At 31.3% G+C, this 25,933-nt stretch overlaps 1 protein-coding gene across 1 annotated transcript in view; it reads left to right on the forward strand.

The window, feature by feature from the left end:
- The window catches only part of LOC125073729, a 54,922-nt gene that overhangs the window by 901 nt on the left and 28,088 nt on the right, over positions 1–25,933 (forward strand). The gene's annotated exons all lie outside the window — the stretch shown is intronic.

A 25,933-nucleotide genomic window follows, 5' to 3' on the forward strand; every position in this document is an offset into this window, starting at 1 on the left:
TTGTATTGAATAATAACTCAATAATGATATAGTTAGTGCTAAGTGAAGTGAAGGTAAGTGCTAAGTGCTATAAATCACTTACTTCAATAAACAATTGATTTGGTTGATTGATTCTAATCAAACAATAAAAAACTATATTGTTAATATATAATTGTTTAACAATAACCATTCATACTATACATAAATATATTTTTATTTCACAGGTATTTACGTATTCAAATAAATATAATTTGAATTAGAGTTACAGAATTGAATAGGATTAAAGAACGTGATTTAAATAAAAAAAAAAAGATACAAATATTATAAACGTTTCCACTTCTTAACTTTCGATATTTTTATAAAAAAAAAAAAAAACTTACTATAAATTTAGTTAAACAACATAAAACTTTATTATGTTTAAAACTAAAATTATTTTATTGTAGATATATTGTTACCAAAAAATACAAACAAATATTTTATATTAGGTTGAAGAAAAAGTCTTTTCATATTTAATACGCAAATTACATTTTAAAGGCACATAATCAAGTTACTGTAGAAATTATGGGACCAATAATCAAAAAACTAAGACTAGTAGTTTGACAGTCCGCTCTGGAAATTAACCTACAACCATCAAAAGGCCAAAACCGGTAAAAAAATTGAGGGTGAAAGATCTATATAGAGGATGCATTACTTCCCAACGAAGTTCTCAATATTTGCTGATTGGCTAATTATTTATGTGGTCTGGCGTCGTCATTATGGAAAACCGTATCTTTTTTCTTTATTAATTCAAGAGGTATTTTCTCTTTTTCTTGCTTAAATCTTATCAGCTGTTGGCAGTAGTGACCCGAATTGAGAGTTTCTTGCCGGTGCTTCTCAGTAGAATCTACATTCCGAACCGGTAGCTTTACTTAATATAGTTTGTTAAGTAACGATTTAAAAGTGCTTGTAAAACCCTACTTGAATAAAGTATATTTTGATTTTGATGTTGATTTTAGCCGGCGGTTGAAGATCATAATAATAAAATATATTGCTTATTTTGGGTAAATCCGGGTTTCGCTATAGTCTGTGGAACTTGACTGACCTTTACCATAATGTTTCTCGCACGTTCTTGTAGGTAGGTAATCCACGTAGGTAATCCACTTTTCATCGCTGGTGATCAATCTTTTCAAAAACGGTTCGGCTTTATTATGTTTGAATAGATAATCGCAAATGAGTATACGATTAATTAGGTTTCTTTCAGTGAAAACGTGTGGCACCCAAATACATATATATATATATATATATATATATATTTACCTTTTTGAAGTAGGACAAAACAGTTTTTTGAACCTCTAAATTTTTAGCTATTTTGTAAAGCCAATTTTTCTCCACTCTTTCAAAAATTGCGTAAACTTTATCTACAACAGGTCAACCAGAGTAAGCTTCATCTTTGACATAAAAATTTCCGGACTGAAAAAGCTTGAACCAATTTTGACCCACCCTTACTGATACTGCGTTAAATCCATAAATGTCACAAAGTTTTTTCGCGGCTTGTCCGCGTTTTTCTCTGTTTTGTAATAAAATTTCAAAACGTATCGAATTTCCTAGTTCTACTAATTTTGGTGGACAGAAAACCGAAGAAAAATGGCGGGAAATCTCTTTTTAAAATGTTTTCTATTTAATGATATTAAAAACATATAGAAACAATACAACCAAAGAGATTTAACTGCAACTTTCTACTTATAAACCAATAAAAGACTTTTAGCCCGACATGTCATTCATTATATAAATATCATATTATTACTTTCAAGGATAATGGTGATAAAAATAAAATTATATTTATAAAAACACTTTGAAATAAATAACAAAAAGAAAGTATACAGAATGTATTTTATTAAAATTTATAATTATATACTTAACCTCACATTACGCGTTACGCGCCCCCTACGTGGGCCGTTGCGTGATCTTACATAACCGATAACCTTACTTTTTAATAAGGTATCTCCATAAATGAGGTTTATCGCAAAGAGATTTTCCAAATTAAGCTATTACGTTCTGAGATACGAACCAATTTTTCAACCGTATAATATAAGCACAGATACAATTATGTTATGTAGTCAACAAAATCAATATTAACACAAACATCGTATTTGAATCATAAATTTATTGAACATGAAATACATGTACGTGCGAATAGATTTACATTTTGCGTTAATTTTTATATCCGATGAATCCGAGAGGACTAAAAGGATCAAAGGAATATTTTTTTATACACACATTCACATGTTTTCCTGAGCAAACTCGAATTTCAAATGCAATAATTTTGCTCCTGTAGATTACACATTTTTTAATTTATTTATAAAAAATTGCACTGTTGATACTTTTAGTATCTAATAGTATTTATAATGATCTCAAAATAATATCTATATATTAACATGTAAAGTAAATAGAGCAGAGATGGCCCTGGTTACACGTGAACCTGAATCTAAGTTTGCAAGTCCAAACCCGGGCAAGTACTAGTTTTTTATATAAGCCATTTGTGTTCACAATTCATATCGGCAAATAAAGGAAAGCATCGCGAGGAAACCTGTATGTGTCAATGAGAGTCCTCCACATGTGGATCCGCCAAATCTTATCAGTGCAGCGAGGTGGAATATGCTCAAGCCTTATCCACAAAAGGGAGGTCTTGTCCAAGCAGTGGGACATTTACAGACATTACTATTACTTTGTAGTTCTCAAAATAATATTAATGAAAATCGAATTCAAATACCAAAATATTTAAATAAGATCTTATAAAGACCTAGTGAACCGCCCCGAATTCATACGGGTGCAATTTATGAGTAAAGAAAATATGAAGTGCGCTTAACAAGAAATATGAAGAAGGTATATTAACATGTTTTATTACGTTTATTAATTAATATAAGTATGTTGTAAATGAAAGTTATTATTAGTAATATTGTTGTGAAACATAAATCGAAATATATGCACGGCTTTTAATTTCCAATTTGGATAATTTAAACTGACACGGTAAAAATTTTATTGTTAAGTTTATTTACACGTAATTTGAAATCGGTGATCTTCTGAAGTATACTCGAACGATATTGTCTGAGACAGTTTTAATTTATATTAAAATATTAAATACCAAAGGTAACTAACATGTTAATCTGAATAAGATTTAACATTGTTTACAAATTATTTATATATTTTAATGCTAATATATCCTGGCAGGATATATTACATACATATATAATTGTATTTAACTAACATGACTGTATTTTTACTAGCTTCACTTAATATAGTTTGTTAAATGACGATTCAAAAGTGCTTGTATAAGCCTACATGAATAAAGTATAATTTGATTTGATTTAACGCTCTTTGTTTTAGTGGAAACCACATCCGATCCGTTAAAATCCGTTAAGTAGTTAAGAAGAAATTATCGGGTGATACAGACAGTGGCAGAAAGCGATTTTGTTTAATACTATTCATAAGAAAGCACTTAAATCGTCAAATTCTCATCGTAGTTACCGATTCGTAGCTAGGTATGTAAGTAGATTCTACCCACACACCACATATCAAATCTACCAATTAAATGATATAAGTGTATAATAAATCAAATCAAATATTTATATAGTAATTGTTTTAAATTATATATATAAATATTATAAATGGGAAAGTAACTCTGTCTGTCTGTCTATCCGTCTGTTTTCACAAAATTAAATTTGTTATTAAGCGAGCTCCTGCTCATCGCGTGTTAGGCTATGTCCTTCTTTGGACATGATGAGCAACCCCTAAAACGCATGCGAATCCGAGGTCGACAACTAGTTACTTATTGACTAGTTTTTACTATTTATTACTAAGGCCTTAAGCTGTACAAAATATACACTTAAAGATACGCAGTAAGTATATGCTAGAAGTAGGCGGCGAGCAAATGGGCCACCTCCATAAACAGCACCGCCCATAGACAATGGCGCTGTAAGAAATATTCACCATTCCTTACGTCGCCGATGCGAAAACAACCTAAGAACTAAGGTGTGATGTCCCTCCTGCCTATAGTTATACTATCTCACTCACCCTTCAAACCGGAACACAATAATACTGAGCACTGCTGTTTGGTGGTAGAATATCTCATGAGTGTGTGGTAGCCCAGACGAGTTTTACACAAAGCCGTACCACCAAGTGTTTGTCCTTTCCTAAACAATAAACTTTAATCCGTTCAACCAATTCAAAGTGTCAATCATTCCAGCGCACTGAGACAATAAATATGGTATTTTGGTATTACACAAACGGATCGTAGAAAAGGGACTAATGTTTTATTACTTTTTGTTAGCGGTTTTAATACCGAATTTTCATTAATAAATCCATCAAGTACTATTACAGACTAATCTAACAAAAATTAATAATCATTGAATCTAAATAGAAATGGTTATATAGGGTATAATTTGTTTGCTTTGAACCCGTTCACACTGTCTATTGAATACATTCGATTACAACCCAACTTAGTACATATTACTTTTTTTACTTGTAATCAATTCCGTTGTACTCAATACCAGCTATATTTATACAAAATACCAATCATAATCTTTATAAACAAATCTTTATAAAATATTTGTAAATGTCAACTAACAAAAACCGGCTTAACGATTTGGCTCGCTTTTTGTAATTAGATTAGATTGGATTTTACTGTTTAATTTTACCTATAAATTATGATCTAATTATTATTTAATAATAATATTTTTTTTAAATAAATAATTTTAATAAAAAAAAATCAACTTTTTTTTTATAACTAATTGTTTTTACAGCCTAGAAAAGTTCGGTCGCCCAGGTAATGGTAGCTTAACGAAGTCACAAATAATAGGTGTAATGTGTTTAAATTATATTTACTTTTGATTTGAAATAATTTATAATTTGATAAATACATATTACTTTTTACATGTTAATATTATAAGATTAATGTGCTATGGAACATATATATACATATATATAATTATCATTATATTTATTATCGGTATCATGTACGCGTATATGCTCGCAGTCATTATGAATATTCCCCAAGTTCTTTTTTCCGTGTTTACATAATACTGCAATGATTACAAACTCTTACATTATAAAAGATTGATATTAAAAGACAAAGTTGTAAAGGCTAATGCGTATGATAAGGCTAAAATATATTTTAAAATGTGGCTCAGTGAAAGTGGCTAGATTATAAGCACGGCAGATCACATAGTCCTACGTTCCAACACCAGAACGAACCGAGCAAAAATTATTGCAAGAGTCTGGAAATCGGTAGTATATATTGGGTCCAAAATCGTGCGCCTGAACACATTTCGGTCGTGTCAAATCTGACATTCCATCTGATCATAATAATGGAAGACTATAAAGTGGATTTGTGTTTGCGCACATTATACACTTATGTCTTGATATTTATTTTTTAATTTAGGAATGTTTCCGAGCCAATTCTACGCCGTTGTGCCATTACGGGTATGTTCCGAATTAGTTAATTAGCCTTTGAAATTAATCAATTATATATTGAGTTACAAATTAATTTTATAGACAAAAATACAATTTCACAGACGCAAATCTAGAACGTACTTTTGCTGTAATGATCCATATATCTCCATTATTTACCGAGGCTCAGTCTAGATTTGCAACTCTGACATTTACGATGTCTTACATGCTTATATAATAATCTTGTAATGTATCACGTATTTGTAATATATACGCATTAAAACCTGTTTACTCGATTAGGCTTAAAGCGGTACTTGTATTTACGAGTAAATTTGCGCTTTTTGATACTTTATGATATATCTATTACGCATTCAGAAAAATCTTCGTAAGTACTATCTGTATATATATTAAAATGGATTCCTGTTTCCCTTGGTCACAATAGCTTGAGATCTTATAGAAGGTTTTTACAGAAGAAAAAGGAAAATAGAATTCAGAGCGTTGAAATCAAATCAAATCGAAATATTCTTTATTCAAGTAGAAGAAGATTTTCGAATCATCATATCACAGCGTTGAATTAAATGTAAAGCTACCACCGTTATGCCGTATTAGTAGAACATCGGTTTTCTAATAAGGACTATGAGCCAATAAAAATATACAAAATTGCACCCGTACTAAGCCAGAGCGTATTGCTTGTTTTAAATAAATAGTCGTTAGGTTGCTATTTCCAACTAAAGCCCTCCTCTCCTCAAGAAAAAAGTTTTTTTTTGTGATATTGACGTTAATCTACCACGATGTTTTAGAACGGAGTCGTGGTACATGTAATCTATCATCCGTCACCTGCATAAGATTTTTATCGTTTACCGTCAGAATGAAATTAATTTTTGACGTATGAAAATTCAGTAATGTTGAATTAAGACAAAAAAATTCAGTAATGTTGAATTAAGAATTAAGACTGGTCCTATCCTATCCTAGCAGGATCCGCCCACGACCAGGACCAGTCTTGTCCAACAATGGACCACTTTTATTTTTTCACAGACTTGTTGTTCGTGCCTTAGGTGTAACAAATTGTATAATTATCGCTATTGAGTTCTTAGTCTTGTTTAGTTATTTTTAACCCTATGTACTGATTTTTACTACAGAGTCCAGCGGCAGTACTCTTACATAACCTTCTGGCGTACTGTCTGTATTTGACTATATAATATATACAAATATTATAAATTCGAAAGTAACTCTATCTGTCTGTCTGTTGATCTTTCACAGAACCGAATTTGAGGAATTTTGGTACGAAGAAAACTTAAACTCCTAGGAAGGAAATGGGCTGCTTCTTACGCCTACTATCTGATAACGACTCCCTAAAATGTGACCTAAAATCTAATCAAATATAATGGGACAATTTTTCTACATTTTACTAATAATAATTTACTAATAGTAATATTATTAACACTTATCTATATTTTGTTTTTATTATTACAGAATTCCTGCGTATACACTGAAGTACTGTTACTTAAATACAATTGTAAGATAGCGTGATATAAACTATTTTATTTTGTGATTTTATATTTGCCACGAAATTAGAAATAACAACTACATATCCACGTGTCACAGCTACAAGTAAATGATAACGAAAAATGTATTCACTCCGTATAAGCTTAAGGTATTATCACCAGCCCATTACTTACACCTACATACATAAGTTGATGTGTTCGGATTCCCTATGTAGTTCAACACCTGCGTCGCTTCGCTGACGGTGACATTAATAACAAACGTCATGGAACTTCATAACACATACTAAACTTATCGTTATATATAGAATCAGCTGTAATACGGTATGGGCATTAAAAATCTGAATAAAGGGGAAGGATCAACGGAAATTTCAAAAAAATATAGCATTTATCTATCTACGGACGGTTCCGCGCGATCATAGTCTTGTTATAATTCATAGGATACCTTCTGTCGTTTTCACGTGATTAACACACAAAGAAAAAACGAAACATATACGTAAGGTATCGTAAGTGTGACCACTTTTTCGGGAAAATCTAAATTCTTTCATATCTTGAGAGGAAATCATTTCAACAGTAAATGGCATCAAGTTTACTGTTTCCCCTTGAATTTCAGAAGATTTCTGGTCGCTACTTTGGATTGTAATCATGCATTTTTATGCTGTGTTAATTATTCTCTTTAGGCTTTGCTGATATAAGAATGGCTACTACCTCCTTGCTACAAGTCATAAGTTATTCACCAGAAAACATAGTGTTAAACATAGTTCAGTGTTTCAGTTTGAAAGGTGAGTGAGCTACCGTTACTACCGAAGTGCTTGTACATCAAAGAACATATATAAGATTTTTTTACCCTATGACTGGTGGTGGCGTTTCGACGGTGATAACTTACCATGGTAAATACTAGCTAAATTAAAAAGTTAAATAAAAAATGAGTCATAGTACTGAAATAATTTTATTGTATGACAATCAACAAAAGGCATAAACTGGGTGATTCTCACGTTACGCGAGCCAATGAAAATAAAGTACTGAAGTAACTAGAGTATCGTGTAAAGTAGACAAGATTCATCTTAACCAGCCGTATCTCTCTTCAACCCTTGCGTGTTACTCACCATTTTTATAAAAGTATGCCTCGAACACAACAAATATTTTGCAATCGCACAATATCAATTCCTTCTAGCATTTTTGCTGAATTCCGGACCGGTAATAGAATCGATAATCAAAATTCATGAACCGCAAGACAAAGTAGGCAGGCTACCCCTGATGCTAATTTACACAGATATTTTATTATTAATTTAAAATATATATATATGTATGTATAACATTAGACCAGTTGATATTTATATAATAATATTAATTAAAAAAAAGCTGATTTAATGTATATATATATAGGTATACACATTACCATTAAGTTAAAAACCCAATACATAAATCCTCTGTTGTACATACCTTGTTAGTATAGACTGAGGTTTATAGGAGGCTTACGACAGATACCCAAGTGTTGCGGTGGTCTTACTTATTGTTAGTACCCCCTTTACTCTAATAGCTTCTCTTCAACTAAGTTAATCGTTTGCGTTATGTTACGATCCGTTAAATTCGCGATTTATTGGAGCGCGGAAATGTGGATTGATTCCTGTGACATTTAAAAATAAATTACTGCTTGACATTAACCTTATCAAATTATGGTAATGCTTAAAAAGTAAAGACATTTATGCATAGCGTTTAAAATAATCTGAACGATTAATCTCTCGTGTATATCGTCTATTTAAAAAAACCGTAGGAGTTATTGACATACAGACAGCCTAAACATGATAGTACAAGAGCACAACTAGTGGAGTGCCTAGAGCGTCAAAATCATGCAAACCTCGGACTTTCGAAGAAATAAATAATAAATAAAGGAGAAGTTCACTTTTCTTTTAATTTTTTTTATCTCTTTTCAATAAAATAATTAAAAAGCACAAAAATTTTTTTGGTAAACTTTGAAAGTTATAGTGTAAAGAAGAAAATGCCAACTCAACCAAAAAAATTCATTCACTGTAACCATTTTCCGAGGTCAAAACTCTTGGGCGCTCCACTAAACATTTTTAACAACAATTACTTAAACAACTTAGAATAGACTGAATATAATGTTTACGATTAAACAACATGTTCACGAGTGAACAACAATACCACACACAGCGTAGGATGAGACCGAAGAATCATTCCCTTAATAAAACAGGAAAGTTTATATTATGGAATGTCGTTATTTTTGATGTAAGAAATAGATAAATTACCTCTTAGCTTAGAAAAAACTACCCTTTAAAAATTTGAAATAAAAAATCGTCATTTTCGAAGCTAGAAACGTGGAAGATTCATGTTACTACGAGCATTTATTTAACTTGTAATGTTTTGTCTGTTTAGGTCTAAATCTTGCTAGCCGAATTAGAACTGCGGTCTCTTATCCTAAAGATAATATATAAAACATTTTACATAACAATAATAATTTCGTCGTAGCTAATTTCAGTCACGGCAGCAAGGGAGAAGAGTCAGTCAGAGTTAGCACGACTTGGGGTTAACTCAGGACCTCGGAATCGGAATATTATGTCTAGCCACTAGACCAACGACGCAATCTATCAATTATGTTCTCGTCATGTGTATAAGGCATAAGTATATCCATATTAAAGTTGGTGAACCGCGTCACACAGCTTATCTAATAAATTCGTATACTTAGTTTTATTACATTCAATACAGCCTTAAAACCTGGAAAGGTTAATATCTAAAAAAAAATTCCGAAGAAAAAATATAATTTAAGAAGCAAATGTTTTTTGCTGATTGATATAAATAAATTAAAATAAAAACACCAGACGGTAATAATCTGTCTGATAATAAAACCCTTTAAGCTTTACATATTGTATAATTATTACTATTGAGTTCTAAGTCTTGTTTAGTTATTTACACTATCTACTGATTATTGCCGCAGAGTCCTCCGACATAGACCCTTCTCTAACATAGCCTTCTGACGTCAAATATCATATTATGTCAATCAAAGACAATGAGATTTACACATAGACAGTTTTACAACTTTTTACTAATATGGTATTTTTCTAACAGCAATCAATTTTGTGTATTTGCTCTCCATCATTCGAGTGTCAAATCAGTGATTAAAGTAAAAAGGGAACCAATTTTCTTTTTAATGCCCGCTAACAAACGTCTCAATATAACAACGTTATATTACAAAATACAAAAAGAACTATATAATATATGCTAATAAACGAAAATACTATGTAATGCGTAAATAAAAAAACTACTAACTACTAAAACAATATAAATAAAACTTATACCAGAATATACAGCACATTTCGAAGGAAGTTTCAGTACATAATATATAATATTATATAAGAATCTGTGCTTCGCAACTTCACTCAGTTGAAATTTAGACTTGACCATATATTCACCTTCTTGTATATAGTCATTCGTAGCGAATAAACTATTTACGAAAATAACCGTTTAATTCGATCGAAAGGATTGAATGTTCAATGACTTAAAAATTAATAAATCTGATGGACTTCGCAGGTCTTTTCAATACATATTTTTTTTATTTTAATTGGTTCACCAACAACATAACATTTGTATGTATCTATTGCAGTTTTAAGCTTATAAAGTACTAAAAAGAAAATGATATATACTACATGCAATAAGGATTTAGATAAAAATCAACAATTAAGAACAATAATAAGTAACAATAAGAATATACCTACGCTAAGCCTTATTATAAGAAAAGTACAAATGAATAATTATTTAAAATATACATATAAATGAAAAAAAAGGAAACATGAAACCCAATATATATGTATACTTTTACTCTACGCTCTAGTTTAAGCTACAATGATTAATTTTCGGAATTCAGCAAGAGAGTTACTATTCAAATCACGTACATCGATATTATTGTAAAGTTGACTTATTCATGGGATTTCTTGGCGAATTTGCACCCATAACTGTTGACCGCCTTGAACAATACAGTAGTGTTTTAATTGGTTTTCTTGGAAATTTTGTCGGAACCCTTAGTCTAATGCTTTTAACAAGAACGGTACAATAAATTTTGTTATTAAGAATTAAAAAAAAATTATATCATATCTAATTTTTGTCGACGTTTTTCTAAGGATTCCATGATAAAAAGTATAGTCTTAATTATAACTACGTAGAATTTTGATTTTTGTAGCTACAAAAGTAAGACTCGCTTTTGAACTCGCTCAATCCTAAGCCTAGAGTAGTGTAGTTGCCAGAAGACACTGGAATATTCCAAAATGCTAAGAACTAAGGCTTTGTTAAAAAGTATATTTGTGGTTGACTTAGTAAATTCCTTTCCATTTCTCAATACGAATCCTAACATTTTAGATGCACGTTTGATAACATTGTTAATGTGAGGTATAAATTTAAATTTCGGTCTATATATACTCCCAAATATCCAATCAATACATATGACTTGAATGTGTACATACTCGCTTTTAATAACCAATGAAACCTTATTTGAATTAGAATAGATTGTTAGACCCATAATCCACGAATTCAATAAGTCTGATATTCGTTCTTATTTGAAAACTTTTAATCCTTATGGTCATACCATGATTTTTTTTATATCAATGAATATGAATCGAATTGTAATTAAATTTGTAATGTAATACGATTTTCCTTTATTAATACGTTCTAATATAATATTCATAGAATTATATATTACTCGGATGGTATCGATCGTATTTAATTTTATATGAAGCTTCGATAGAGAAACTATTTTTCTTTAATTTTTACATAAAAACTTTTTTGTTTTAATTAAATGAATAGATATTTGATTTAATTTATCAATCGTAATGTATTCTCGGGTGCTCTTGATAACTTTGATAGTAAATAATTTAAATTTGATTAACAAATTTCGAAGACACACGTTCGACCTTTCACGAACTTGGTACTGTTTTTATAGAACTAGACAAACAAACATACATTGAGTTTAATTATTATTAAACGATTATGTACCTACCGTTATAACCATTTTGAATATCAAGTATTTGATATGATGTTGTTACTTATTAGACGATACTATTTATATGGTATGGTATGATACCATTTACGGTTTATTTTATCCATCGCTCAATGACAATTTTCTTGGAAATTGCTGTTTGGTACGAATTCCAGAAATAAAAGCCAATTAATGAAATGACTGGCAATGCAATTTAATTTAATGGCTAATTTCTTCAACCAGTGTCTATGAATAGTAAACTTTTATATTTCAACCAACTAGATGATATATGTATGTATTTAAGTAATATTCTTATTTATATTATTATATTTTTGGATCTGATGGTAATGGTAAGTCACCACACAATAGACAATGAGAACAGATATGAACTACTTCTTTCACTAGATTTTTTTTTCACCAGATAAGATTATATGCCCTTTGTGCCTATAACTACTGGAATAGAACAGTACAAAATATTGATTTTGGACTGTGTACTGTGAATAACATTTAAGTGAGTGGTACCCACGCAATTTGGTCAATCCAAAACTTTACCACTATGTGAAACATACTCCACAAACAAACGAAATCTTCGCCTAAATCAATAATTGAAAATTAATGACGGCCGCTGGAATGAAGAAATTCAACGATCAGCAATTAGTAAGCGCTAATGACTACTCATAAATTATAGAAGGCCTGGCCAAATTAAGATTTATTAAGACGCTAATAATAATTTTAGTGGAGCTATTCATTAAACGGTATATATTACTTTACGCTAGAAAATTAGGTTAGAATATTTCTTACAAAGAACACCTATACATTGTAACTATAAGGATAAATTGTTATTAGACTAGGCTATTACGACTGAGTTGTAACGTTACGAAAAACTAACGCACTAACTAACTTTTTGTAACCTTTTCACATAATATGTTGATATTGAGAACATATTAAAGTCACTTGAAATTTATTCCTTATTATTCTTACCAATTTGAAACATTTCTACATAAAAAGTTAAATTCTGTAAAGATACCACTGCTGGAATAAGGCCTCCTCTCCTTTTGAAAATAAAACTTGGAGTTTCTTCCATGATGCGGTTCCAATTTTGATTGGTGGTTGGCAGATAGCACATATGGCAGATTTTCATGGTTTGGGTGAGATATACAGTGTAACTACACATACAAAGGAAGGAACATCTTAGCTTCCAAGGTTGTTGGCGCATTGGCGATGTACGATATTGTTAATATTTCTTAATGTCAATGTATTTGTTCATTGGTGACCATTATGTTTGTTATAAATACATTTTAATTTTATAACACGTACATATTGTTAAAGATAATAATATAAATGTAAACGAATTAATGGTCTGCTAATCTTCGTGTAGAGAGACAAATTTAACTTTTAACGAAAATAGTTGTTTCTAAACGAAAGTCAAAAAATAGTTCGAAAAAAAAACCTTGGAATATTTATTTTAAAAATAAACGAATAGATATTTAATATATATTATAGATTAAGAGTATTGATTCCAACACTACCATGATATTATGGTATGGTATGCGATTTGTCTCGTATATTTATATATTAAATAAAGAAAGTGAATTGCCACTACAGTCGAACGACAATTCATCATGAAAATAAATAATTCTAAAAAATAATAGAACAACCCATAATCGTGACCCAATTTCGGCGGTTATCATCCATTTCTAACAAGTAAACCACTCAAAGGCGTTCGTAAAAGACAATATATCCATTATCTTTTATCCGTCCAAATAGCGTCGACATTTATGTTACCATTAGCTTACATTATTATGAAAGCTTTTACATTTCGTCGCGTTATTTTGTATGTCTAAGTATTTTGTTATTTAAAATGCATGACGTTTTATTTTCCTTAATGAAATTCCTTTAAAACGCCGCGAAACCTTCAGAATTTAGGACATGCCAGTTTTCATTGTAACACACCCTAAGCATACCTGAAAAACATTCCCCGACTTAATTATTTTCTTGAACACGTCAGCGAGTTTATGGAGGTTCGCAATACTTTCCTATGAGGGACCTCGGCAAATCTCATTCCACACATGGAGTTTTCATAATGGAAATTTTACAAGGAAACATACTTTTTTAGTATGAGAATGAACGTTGAAATTGTGAAACTTTAGTTTCGTATCGACAAATAAATAAAAATGTTTATATTATTCAATAAACCATTGAATATATATTGATAAATATTTCTTAAATTTTACTATCTAACCTTAAAGTGTTTGACTATCGACGCCATATTTTATTATTTATTGTTTTCTCAATTCATATAATTAAATTTATATGAAAAACATTGTATCTTTTACCAGTAAATGAGAAGTAAAAAATAAGTTTGCCTAGTTTTTAAAAATAAAAACTCTGTGACATTCTAAGATCTAAAACTTTGTTACCAAATAATCATTCAGCCTTTCAGTACGAAGATGACATTATTAAAGTAACCTATTCGTGCTATCGCGCACCATTCAAGTATCCTGAATATTATTCCAACATGAGACATCTTTGTCATGTCAACATTTTTGTCAAAATATTGTCTCACATTTTTTTTTTTAATTTGATATTCTTATTGTAGCAAGTGTCGTACACGCCTGTAATGGTGTACCACACAGAATGAGTCTGATGTTCTTTTATTAACTACTATTTTATTGTGTATATGCCGATGGTGTGTCTTTTAAATAAATAAATAAATAAATGAGTGTTACACCAAATTTTAACATAGTCTTTCTAGCCATATAGTAACGCTACGGATTTATCTCGTACCATATATTTTCCGAGATAAAGAGGCTGAGAGAGAGAGAGAAAGAAATGCAAAAAATCACACGCAAATATACTTTATTAGTTATAATATTAGCATACATTGAACATTTTTTATGATATTTTGTATATTTCCTGACAATATTTATTTTTAAATAGCCTTTGTTAAAACCCACATGTTTTCACACTGGTCCTAATCAAAGCGTTCGCCCTTAATGTAATTATTTATAACAGCGTGATAAGATAACGCCCGCAACATTGTATATCTTTTATATATATATATGTATATGGACGACTTTGTACACGTCGCTTTTGTTTATTGCTTCATATAAATATAACGTTTAGTATATTTGCAGACGAACGAATTAAGCTTAATGCTCAAGCAGTACTCATTTTAAACGGTGGTTCTTAGAAACAACCGAATAATTCTCAACATACATATAAAGATATTCATCGTATAATTTTCCACATTTTATCCGTGTAATATATTTATAGCTAATCCTAAAAAAGGAAACAATAACAACGATTTGCATCTTTTTATCCAAATTCACTCAGTTATTACTTTTCATACCAGATATATTTCATTTTAAAAAGTCGAATGTTGTGTGCAGAGATACTAGCAGATTCAACTCGATTAACTCTATTTTCGGAACTGGCGATGGCGGTGGCGATTACTTTTGTACAGTTTAATCTTGTTCATTGACGATTTAAAAGTGAAAATGTTTAGTAATACACGTGTAGTAAAAAGGGCGGACTTATGGCTAATTAGCTATTTCTTCCAGACAACCCAACCGAAAAGGAGGCTTCAAAATAGAAACCGGGTAGGTGGCTGAATAATACACATACATACAAATATATAGAAAATAATTTTATTTATTTGAAGCGTATTTAGAGTAATGGTTTACGGGCCGTATAGCGATGCAAAAGGTCGCAGGATCGGACCCCTTGGACTATTGTCGTCACCACTCGTAACACAAGTGATGAGCTTAAAACGAGATGTATATAGGAATATTAATTATTCCTTAATTCGTTTGGGGCCTTGTAAGTATCCTTTAAATATACATATAGTTATATGAATATATATATTATACCTAGTTAGGTGTAATAGACTATATATACTCATTTACTTAGAAACTTTGTAATTTCCATTACCTTTTACCTTTTAAAAGGACTAGCGGGTTACACATATTTGACCTTTGAACTTGTGTATGTTTCTAACAGATTTAGTATCGGGATTTTTATATTTCATTTGTATAGTACTCATAAGACGCAATATGCAAAGCTTATTTTTACGTTTATTGTAAATTAATATGTCTAATTTCCCTGGACTAAAGGTTATTCGCGCGATATATTCTCTAAAAGATTTGCATTGAAGCAAATAATAAATTTTCATTTATTCATTGATTAATAAACTAAAAATTTATATAAAATGTTATATATTTAAATAAATAACAAACCATAAATATATTAATTACTAGCAGCCCAGCTTTGTGCAAGTTAAATATGTTTCTAAATTGGACTCCGATCGCTGAAAAATTACATCAAATTCAGTACAGTATGTCAGTCACACATATATAAAAACGCATACATACACAAAAATAATCCATATAGTTTTTTAATTATGTTTAATTTTATTTAAATTAAATCTAAATTTTAGCTTAAACTTTGTTACTTTATTTGAATGTAAACTATATGTTCTTCTAACTGTATGTTCTACTTCAACTAAATGTTGAATTTATAAATTTGTATAATTATCTCTTTTGAGTTCCTAGTCTTGTTTAATTACTATTTAAACCATTGACTGATTACTGCTACAGAGTCCACCACTTGCCCCCTTTTTTTTTTTGTTTAACGAGGAGGAAATGCATTTACGCATGCCGCCCGGTCGGGGGACCGGGACGGGTATGTGGGACTCAACCGGGAATTAATGCCCCATGCCAGGGCACGCTAGTGCTAATGCCCCGTCCTACTCACTAAAACCATCCTCGGGTTTCCACCATGCCGCCGAGTGGTAAGGCCAGGGGATCGCCAAGGGCATGCAACCGCGACCCCACCAGCGGCGCCTATTGCGCGCCTTCCCTCTCATCCTCCACATGGGAATGTGGTGAACTCCCCCGAGTCCACCACTGGAGGCTGGGCGTCAACGAAACTGACGCCCTGCGGCGGTTAAGATGGTAGGCTCCGCTGCTGGCTGGGAGGCTGGAGTAGCGAGCCCTCCCACTCCCTCCTAGCTAACGAGGCCACTCACATGGTCCGCCCTGACGCCGACCAGGGACGTACCAGGAGCAGAACCGCGGCATCCCTCCCGCCAGTCTTAGCCGTGGCCGACGAGCAAGCTCAAGCCGGCCCCGTTGCCCAGGGTACACCACGAGGAGGTGACTGACATGTACCCCACCACATGCACCCTACTCTAACATAGACCTCTTGCTCACTGTCAAATAATAAATGTCAAAATCAAAGACAATGAGATTTAGACATAGATAATCTTACTCCTTTTTACTAATACTATTCCTAACAACAATAATCCCGTAAAGAAATTTGAAAGAAAAATCACAAATCTTATTTAATATAAATATTTAATATTCCGATATCTTATCAAATCGAAATACTTCATTATTTGTCTTGTTACTAATTTTGAAGACAAACATTCTGAGATGAACTTTGCAATTCTAATTTGCAATCCCGAAAATCTAATTTTCATTTGAAAATTTCGAGCGCAGCTCATTCACTCCTCCTGAAATTGCGCTACTTCTTACGTCGAGTTGAAAACGGTATCTCTGAAATGTCACGAGCTAACTTAATAATGATGGAATGATTTTAAAGTATCATGAAGTCTACTTCTGGATGAGATTTCATACGATTTTTCTCGCTTCTCTTAAGGACTACCACGTTTTGAATATAAAATAGAACAGAGCTTTTTATGCCACTGTTAGGCAAAGATTACATTTCATATTGAGAACAAGGTTTGGAGCTTGAAACTTATTCAGCTACGCACTACACACATGGCAGAATTACATATTACTGATGCAGGATTCCCGATGTTTTCCTTAACGCTTTCGTTGTTCTCACTGAATAAGATATGAATGAAAAACTGAAAAGAACTGGACTTAAGATCGCGGGTTTTAAGAATTCCACCAGCCCAATGGTCTGCTTGATAGATATATCGAGGGTCAATTCAATTCATTATGAATACTTTCTAGCCTAAATGTAATGAACGCTTTTTTTTTTCGAAAAATTATTGGTTTACTTTTTAAATTCTTAAGAATATTATATACATATAAACAAGTGATTTAAATGTTAAGATGGTATCTTGAATACGTAGAAGCTATATAAATGATACACACGTGTAATCTACTATTCAATGAACATCCGCACGCTTAAGTAAGCACACACTAACCCACCTGTAACAGTATGAATATGAAGATACATTATATGTTACTAGTTTATATCTCAGAAATTAATAATAATTTATTAAAATGTCATTAAATGTGAATACATTTTTAAATAATCTTGTCCGCTTGAAGCGATCAATAATAATATATAGTGATTAGCATTTTTTTTAGCATTAGCAGCCCGTAAATGTCCCACTGCTGGGATAAAGGCCTCCTCTCCCTTTGAGGAGAAGGTTTTGGAGCATATTCCACCACGCTGCTCCAATGCGGGTTGGCGGAATACACATGTGGCAGAATTTCGTTGAAATTAGACACATGCAAGTTTCCTCACGATGTTTTCCTTCACCGCCGAGCACGAGATGAATTATAAACACAAATTAAGCACATGAAATTTCAGTGGTGCCTGTCTGGGTTTGAACCCGAAATCATCGGTTAAGATGCACGCGTTCTAGCCATTGGGCCATCTCGGCTCTAAATAAATAGTGATGTTCATACAAAATGTCTCGTTTAAATGAGTGTTTCTATAAAAGTAGTTTATTAGATTGACTTAAAACGCAGGTAATATTGAGCAATCACACTGGGAATTTACGTTACAATTCTAATTACAGAAAGTTTTCTTAGTTGTATTGCCAAAAGTGAAAATATCATTTCAGCTAAATTATAAGAGGAAAAGGTAACAAATATATATATAGAGTAATTTTCATTCCATGACGAGATACAGCAAAAAAAAATTTTTTTTTTCAAGTTGGCTGAGGAATCATTAATCATGGTCGAAAGTTTTAATTTAAATTTTTCTAAGCAAAAAAAAACACATAAATCGATCTCGGTTCACATAATTCACTTTCGAGACTTGCATTGCCTAACGACTATGCTTCATGACTTAATCCAACTCTGGTTACCGCGTATTAATTTCGCCAGTAATAAATTATTGTGATGCTATTTCCGTTAACAACAACAACATTCGGGACGAACATTCGCTGATTAAGCTATAAGCCAATAAACAAGTAATTTCCTGTCTAGGCATTATAATACATGTCATTTATCTGTAGCGTTATCTACAGATAAAAATTTGTCAGTCATAAGTGAAAAAAATAGTTCTAAACTTAGAAAACACTATAAAAATTAATATACAAGTTTAATTCGACAATGTTAGGAAAATTATATACGAATAATCTTATGTAACATTATTTTTTTCTTATATATTATAATAGATTTTACATTTTCTCATCTTTAGAAAATTAATTGTGCTCCTTCAAAGATAATTTCGTATCGTTTTTTTCCCCGTATTTTGTTATAGTTTTGGTCAATTGAGATTTGGTTGTAAACGTTATGTTATTTTTTTTCGAGTAAGTGTACTTACATATTGTAGGTATATTGATACATTTGTTTTATTTATTATGTTATTGTCTTTTCGTGGGCCAATTTTTTAAGCGTATGATAATATATATAAAACAATTCAATTCAATTCTTAGTTTAATGGCTTTTAGTTGTGCCGACAGGGCACAGATTATTTCGCCAATGTCACGTAGGATGGAGAAGACACGAAAGAGATTGATTGGTACGGTAGAGGAAACAAATTCAATGAAATTTTGAAGACTAACGTAGTAGTAGTAATTTTCTTGTTAATCCTTAACCTAAAACAACACAAACATTAAGGGTTAATAATAAGGTAATTCAAATATAAAACAATATTTTGAGAAGTTTATTATGAGACATTATAGTCTAGGCTCATCTAACGTGTTATTAACAATATTTTTTTGCTATAAACGGAATATAGCTCACCGACCCTTGTAATTTTAAGAATATGACATGATTTAATCAACTTATGGAATAACTTAAATTTTCTCCAATATTATTTTAAAATTATTTTAATTGTTTTTACTGTTTATCCATCTATTGCAATATTAGAATTACATAGATTGTAATTATGTTTAATTCTGCGTAATTTTGTTAAGTATAACCTATGTATATATATATATTCCTTCCGAACCAAAAAGAGTTCAAACCTGTTTTGAATTATTTTCGAACCAACGTGTTGACGCGCTTTCACGGCATCGTAAGCGCTGCCAAATTCACACAACTTTTTAAATAGAAAATCAAATGGCAGCGCTTGAAGTTAGCCTTTTGGCATATTCGGCCTTATTAGCTAGCTACTAGACCAATGAGATGCCGAGATGGCCCAGTGGTTAGAACGTGTGCATCTTAACCGATGATTTCGGGTTCAAACTCAGGCAGGCACCACTGAATTTTTATGTGCTTAATTTGTGTTTATAATTCATCTCGTGCTCGGCGGTGAAGGAAAACATCGTGAGGAAATGCATGTGTCTAATTTCAACGAAATTCTGCCACATGTGTATTCCGCCAACCCGCATTGGAGCAGCGTGGTGGAATATGCTCCAAACCTTCTCCTCAAAAGGGCTTTAGCCCAGCAGTGGAAAAAATTTACAGGCTAATGCTAATAAGACCAATGAGATATTAAGAATGCAAACAGACAAACAGACGAACATAACTTAGTAAGGTTATACATGGAACACACTGTTATTAATATAGCCTTAGAAAGAAAAATCATTCAACAGCTGTTAACGTGATATCTATGTATATTTTATACACTTATACAATATTCATTTTTATATAGTTAACACAAATATACCATTTAATCATGACCGCATATAAGCGACAAGTATTCAAGCAACATTTTCTCGTGTAAGCACAGTCCTGAATAATGAATACAAATGAATTAAATCATTACAACAAAAGTACACACGTCTAGTAAATTTAATACGATAAATTGAACTAATCGTCCCAGCACTTACATCTTGACTAAGCGGTAGAGATTCGATAAAAGATATCTCTTAAGGTAATGAATCCATTACATTTAATAGACGGTATCTTAAGGCGCATTCACACTGGCAATTTTCGAGCAATACTTACCGGGCAATAGTCGTTGATATTTGTGAAACTTAGAATGGTGCTTTCGGAACAATTTCTAAAAAATGTTTAAGTAATTTTTTATTCAGTGTTTCATATATGTTCTGTATTGCTTATTGTAGTATGTAACCTTAAGGACGCAGATTCAAAGTTACCGTGTTAAAATTCTGTGTGGGGTCATTGTTTTTTGTAAATAAATTATCAGTAGATGGAGAGTTTAACAGGCCTTCGAAAATTACGCCCTATGTACATTTTTTACCAGTTGTATCCATCCCCTATATCCCTATCGCATTATGAAAATGAGGAAATATAAATTTCATATGCCAACGATTTCCAGATTTTGTTCATGTGTGCAATTGACTACTTGACCACTATCTTTCGATAAGGGATTAGAAATATTTTAGGAGGAGTTAAGAATTGCCGAAAATGGGAATTCTAAAACCATACCCTTTCTTTTTAATTTTTATGTTTTCGCAATGACAATCTTTCATGGCCAACTAAATTTGAAGTGCTAGCATATATATGACCTATTTTATTATAGTTTTCCAACACTCTATATAGTAAGACGGTCTCTTTGATAAAATTGTCCAGGCTTAAGCAAATGAAATCGCTCGACTAAGCGCACCTCTAGCGTCGGGTTTTTATTTGTGACTGTCCTCGCATTTCTGTCTCACTTTGTTAGTCGCGTACAAATCTTATTATTGTCTGCGATACTGTTTTCATATTCTTTGAATTAATGTCTTATATATTAAAATAGATTCTTTTTTTTGTTGTTGTCCGGATATGATATTTTTTCCAAAATTTGTATAGAGGTTTATTATAATTTAAGTTAAGATTCGTTATTATTATAAATTTAATAAAAATTACTATAAACTTGAGATTAATTTACTCTAAAATAACTGAATAAAATCACTTTCCTTTTTATGTTCTAGATTTTTGATTACCACTTAGAGAAATGGATTATTAAAATCTATAAAAATACATAATTAAAAACCCTGAAATAACCCACCATATAAGATACCATACATTATTGTCTATTATATGGTTGTTTAAAATATCGCCATACACAACGGCCGAACACTCTTAGTACATATTGAATACCACATATTATTCTGTCATCTATCATATATTGAAATATTGTATAGATTTTGGTAACATATTCGTAAAGGTTTTTGAACGAAACAAAAAATACGTTAAAAAAGCATTTGACATATATTTGACAAAAATATCTTTCAAAGCAAAAGATACACTGGATAAAATAAGCATATCACTTAAAGCAATTCGGTACGAGAAATGAACAACCTTCCAACACCTATCCACACATATATTCACTCTTGTTTTGCCAAGATCACTAAACTAACAATAAAAATGACAGTAATATAAGTAAAACAAATATAAAAAGGCTAATTCATTTAGACTGGTCGACGGTAGATCTGTCTTAAAAGCATCACTAAAGTCAGGGAGTGCACAAATAAGCTAGAGATTTGATTTACCGATATCGCATTTCTGTGATTGCATCTAACTGCATTTAAAATGAAATGAGAGCTATCTTCTTGCAAGTTTTTCATAGCGATACGGTTACGATGAGATTATTCGAAAGTCATAAATATTAATAACTTGTTCTTTTTAGATTAGATTGAGACATTGAGCTATTAGAAAAATAAAATTCAAATTTGTAATTACATTCCAAGCCACATAAATTAAACTGTGAATAAAATAGTAAAAAGAATAAGTTTTCTGAAAATATTTAAATTCATTAAAATATTCAAGACTCTTTCATTCGGCCAAAAATATCCATTGGAAGTATTTCAACAGAGATAATTTATCCAGGTTCCAACTCATTTCAAGCTTGCATTAAATCCTGAAACCAAAGAAATCTTATGCAACAATAGGAATTATAAAGTTCAACGGACAGAGGACAAGAAATTTAATTCGTGTACGAATTTGTAACATTTTCTAGCTAATTTAATACTACCTTGTATTAGCCGCTTTAGGAAGATTATACCGAGCTGCTCTTTCTCCAATATAACATTAGTAAAATATCCAAAAAGTGTATGGAAGTAAAATTAAAATAACTTGTAGAATAAAGTATTATTTTAAAAGATTACATAACACAAATACTTAGATTTTTTGTTTCGGTCTAGAATCTTATTATTCATTAAACAATACTTTTTAGAAAAAAAATGTCTGGATTTAGGCTCTGGTTCCATCGCAGGAACACTCAGTTCAATCAGTGAACACTAATAGTGAATAACAGCACTGTAAACCTGTTTATTTAAAAAAAGCAACTATGCAAGTTTCTTGCCGTTTCTTCTTGTTGGAGGATACGTTCCGAAACGGTGGTAGTGTTTAAGTATTGAAATTTCAAAAACGCTTCATTATGGAATTACTTGAATTAAATACATTTGATTTGATTTTCATTGTTTATCTATATTTAATTTTAAATCAAGCCTAAATTATTATAATATTTAAGAGCTTAGAAAAAAATCTAATTATCTTGAATTTCCGTGTTTTAGAGAACCGAAAGTACTTGGCTTGAATTAAAATTCAGGAATTTTCGTTCTTAATAGCTCTCGACAAATTAACATATTTTACCAAACTTGAATCATTAATTTTGCATCATAACTCGAATAAGAAAATTATTATCGTGATTTTATCCTGTCTTATTTTTATCCCGAAATAAAATTGAACCCCAATTTCAAAGACATGCTCTATCCTACATTTGCATAAATCGCGTAATATATATGTATATATCAATGATGATATATAAATGATTAGGTGTGATACTTCTACGGTAGGTAAGTTAGGTTAGGCAAGTATGTTAATGATCTCGAGATCAATATGCATCTTTTTAATCGTCTACATACCCTCCAGAGTCTACACAAATAGTTTGTTGTGTGAGTAAATGCGTAATAAATATTGTTCTAAATAGTCTGTGGTTTTATTTTAAACGGATACTTGTTATTATTAACTAGCGGAACCGACTGACCTGTCTTAATCTATACCTACAATAAAATTGAAGTGTCTGTTTGTAATATTAAAATAACCGCTTTTAGCTAAATGCATGTATGCATAGTACATATACCAAAATAACACTTTTTTTTTCAATTTTCTTCGGTCTGTCTGTCTGTTTATAGGCAACTAAGGATCAACGAATCACCTCATATGTCTAACGTTGGTGAACACTAAGGCAGCCTGCCTTACCAATCATATGGACAACCGATTAAAATAATATAATCTAAATGAAAATACACTTTTTAAAGTAGGCTATTAACAGGGCATTTTGATTATCCTTTTACAAGACTATATTAAAGGTAAAGCTACCACAGAGTCAACCAAAGGAACAAAAATACGAAAAAAATAACTTGAGGTACATAATATAATATTTTATATTCAATTAATTTCTTTCTTCGTGTTTATTTAACTAAATAACACCACACAATGAATTAATCAGGCTCCTCAATGAAAACGAATACAAAAATATTCAAATATTCAAGTATCTGTGTAAATATACGACAAGGTATATATAATTATATATATATAATAACATGCTTACTATTTTTGCAGTTCTGATCACCTTCCTAAGTCTTCACTACAAAATAAATGAATATATAAATAAATAAAAATTCACTTGATATTGTGCTACTAAAAAATGTATTATTAAGTCAAATTTCTTTATAGAAAGGGCACGATACCTCCTCTTATCTGATATACCCGAGTTTACCTCGATTAAGGTTTCTAAAACGAGGGTTTTTTCAATGGGCCTGATACAGAACCCTCGCACTCAGTCGAAATTGCCGAAGGGTCGGGTTGAGTACCGATCAGTATCTGATAACCCAATCTATCAGGCCGTGGACTTTTACATAAAAATACGAAATAACATTACAAATATTATGATGGTCTATCTCACACAAGTTTTCTAATTGTAATGTTTTCATATACCTTTTGTAATGAACCGATACAGCTTAGAGCATACACCACCACCATCGAAATTTTCGGGATAAAATCTTGAAAAACTGCTAGTAGTTTATTTTGAAAATGCTGCGCATGAGCACAATTGATTTGAATGTTATTCTCCTACACACATGTACATCTAGAAATTTAAGCGAATTAAGATGATGAAATAAGCTCTGAGGGGAAGCAGAAAAGGAAAAAAAGGAAATCCCAATTCTATAAACCCAAAAATAATCCATTTTTTTTTTACATAAATAATTGGTAAGAACAGGTATGGAAGAACATCCCTGTTCTTACCAATTATTAAAATGTTGTTTAGGTAATAATATAAATATATTAATAAACTTACCTCTGAACTTTGGAGGGCTATTAAAAATTAATAATACATTTTCTATTACATTAAGACAGGTTGAACGTCCTACAGAACTTACAACTTCGAATTAGCGTCGTCGGTAACACAATTATAAAACTGACGTTAAATACCTCAAATGTAGCATGAGGAGAAACATCCGCAGTAAATAAGCCCGATACAAACAGAATTTCCAAACAAGCTGCGGAGAAATCCGCAGACAAGTTTAACATTAATTTCCTGGTTCGTCAAACATTAGAAATGACCCCACTTTGAGCAGAAAATTTGTATCGGCTTCGAAAGGAATATGTAATGCGATCCGCTGAAATATTTCTACGATAGATTTATTTTAAAAAAAAAATTTGAATGTGCAAGATACTAGTATATAAAGCTGAAGAACTTGTTTATTTGTGCATATATCAGAATCTATCAGTTCGGCATAAATATTTTTTGTTTAAGTTTTTGAGAAATTTGTGTGTGGAGCAGTTATGTAATCGAAACCGCGCTGAGCAGCTAGCGTAATATGTTCATTTGTACAGTTTGTCATGTTATAAATGAATAACCTTTTACTTTTATATAGGGGCATCAGGATTAGGAAGTATATACAGTTTTATTCAAATTTATTATCATTGCGTAGAGG

The sequence above is a fragment of the Vanessa atalanta genome, chromosome 2 (assembly GCF_905147765.1).
Source record: "Vanessa atalanta chromosome 2, ilVanAtal1.2, whole genome shotgun sequence".
Classification (NCBI taxonomy): Eukaryota; Metazoa; Arthropoda; class Insecta; order Lepidoptera; family Nymphalidae; genus Vanessa; species Vanessa atalanta.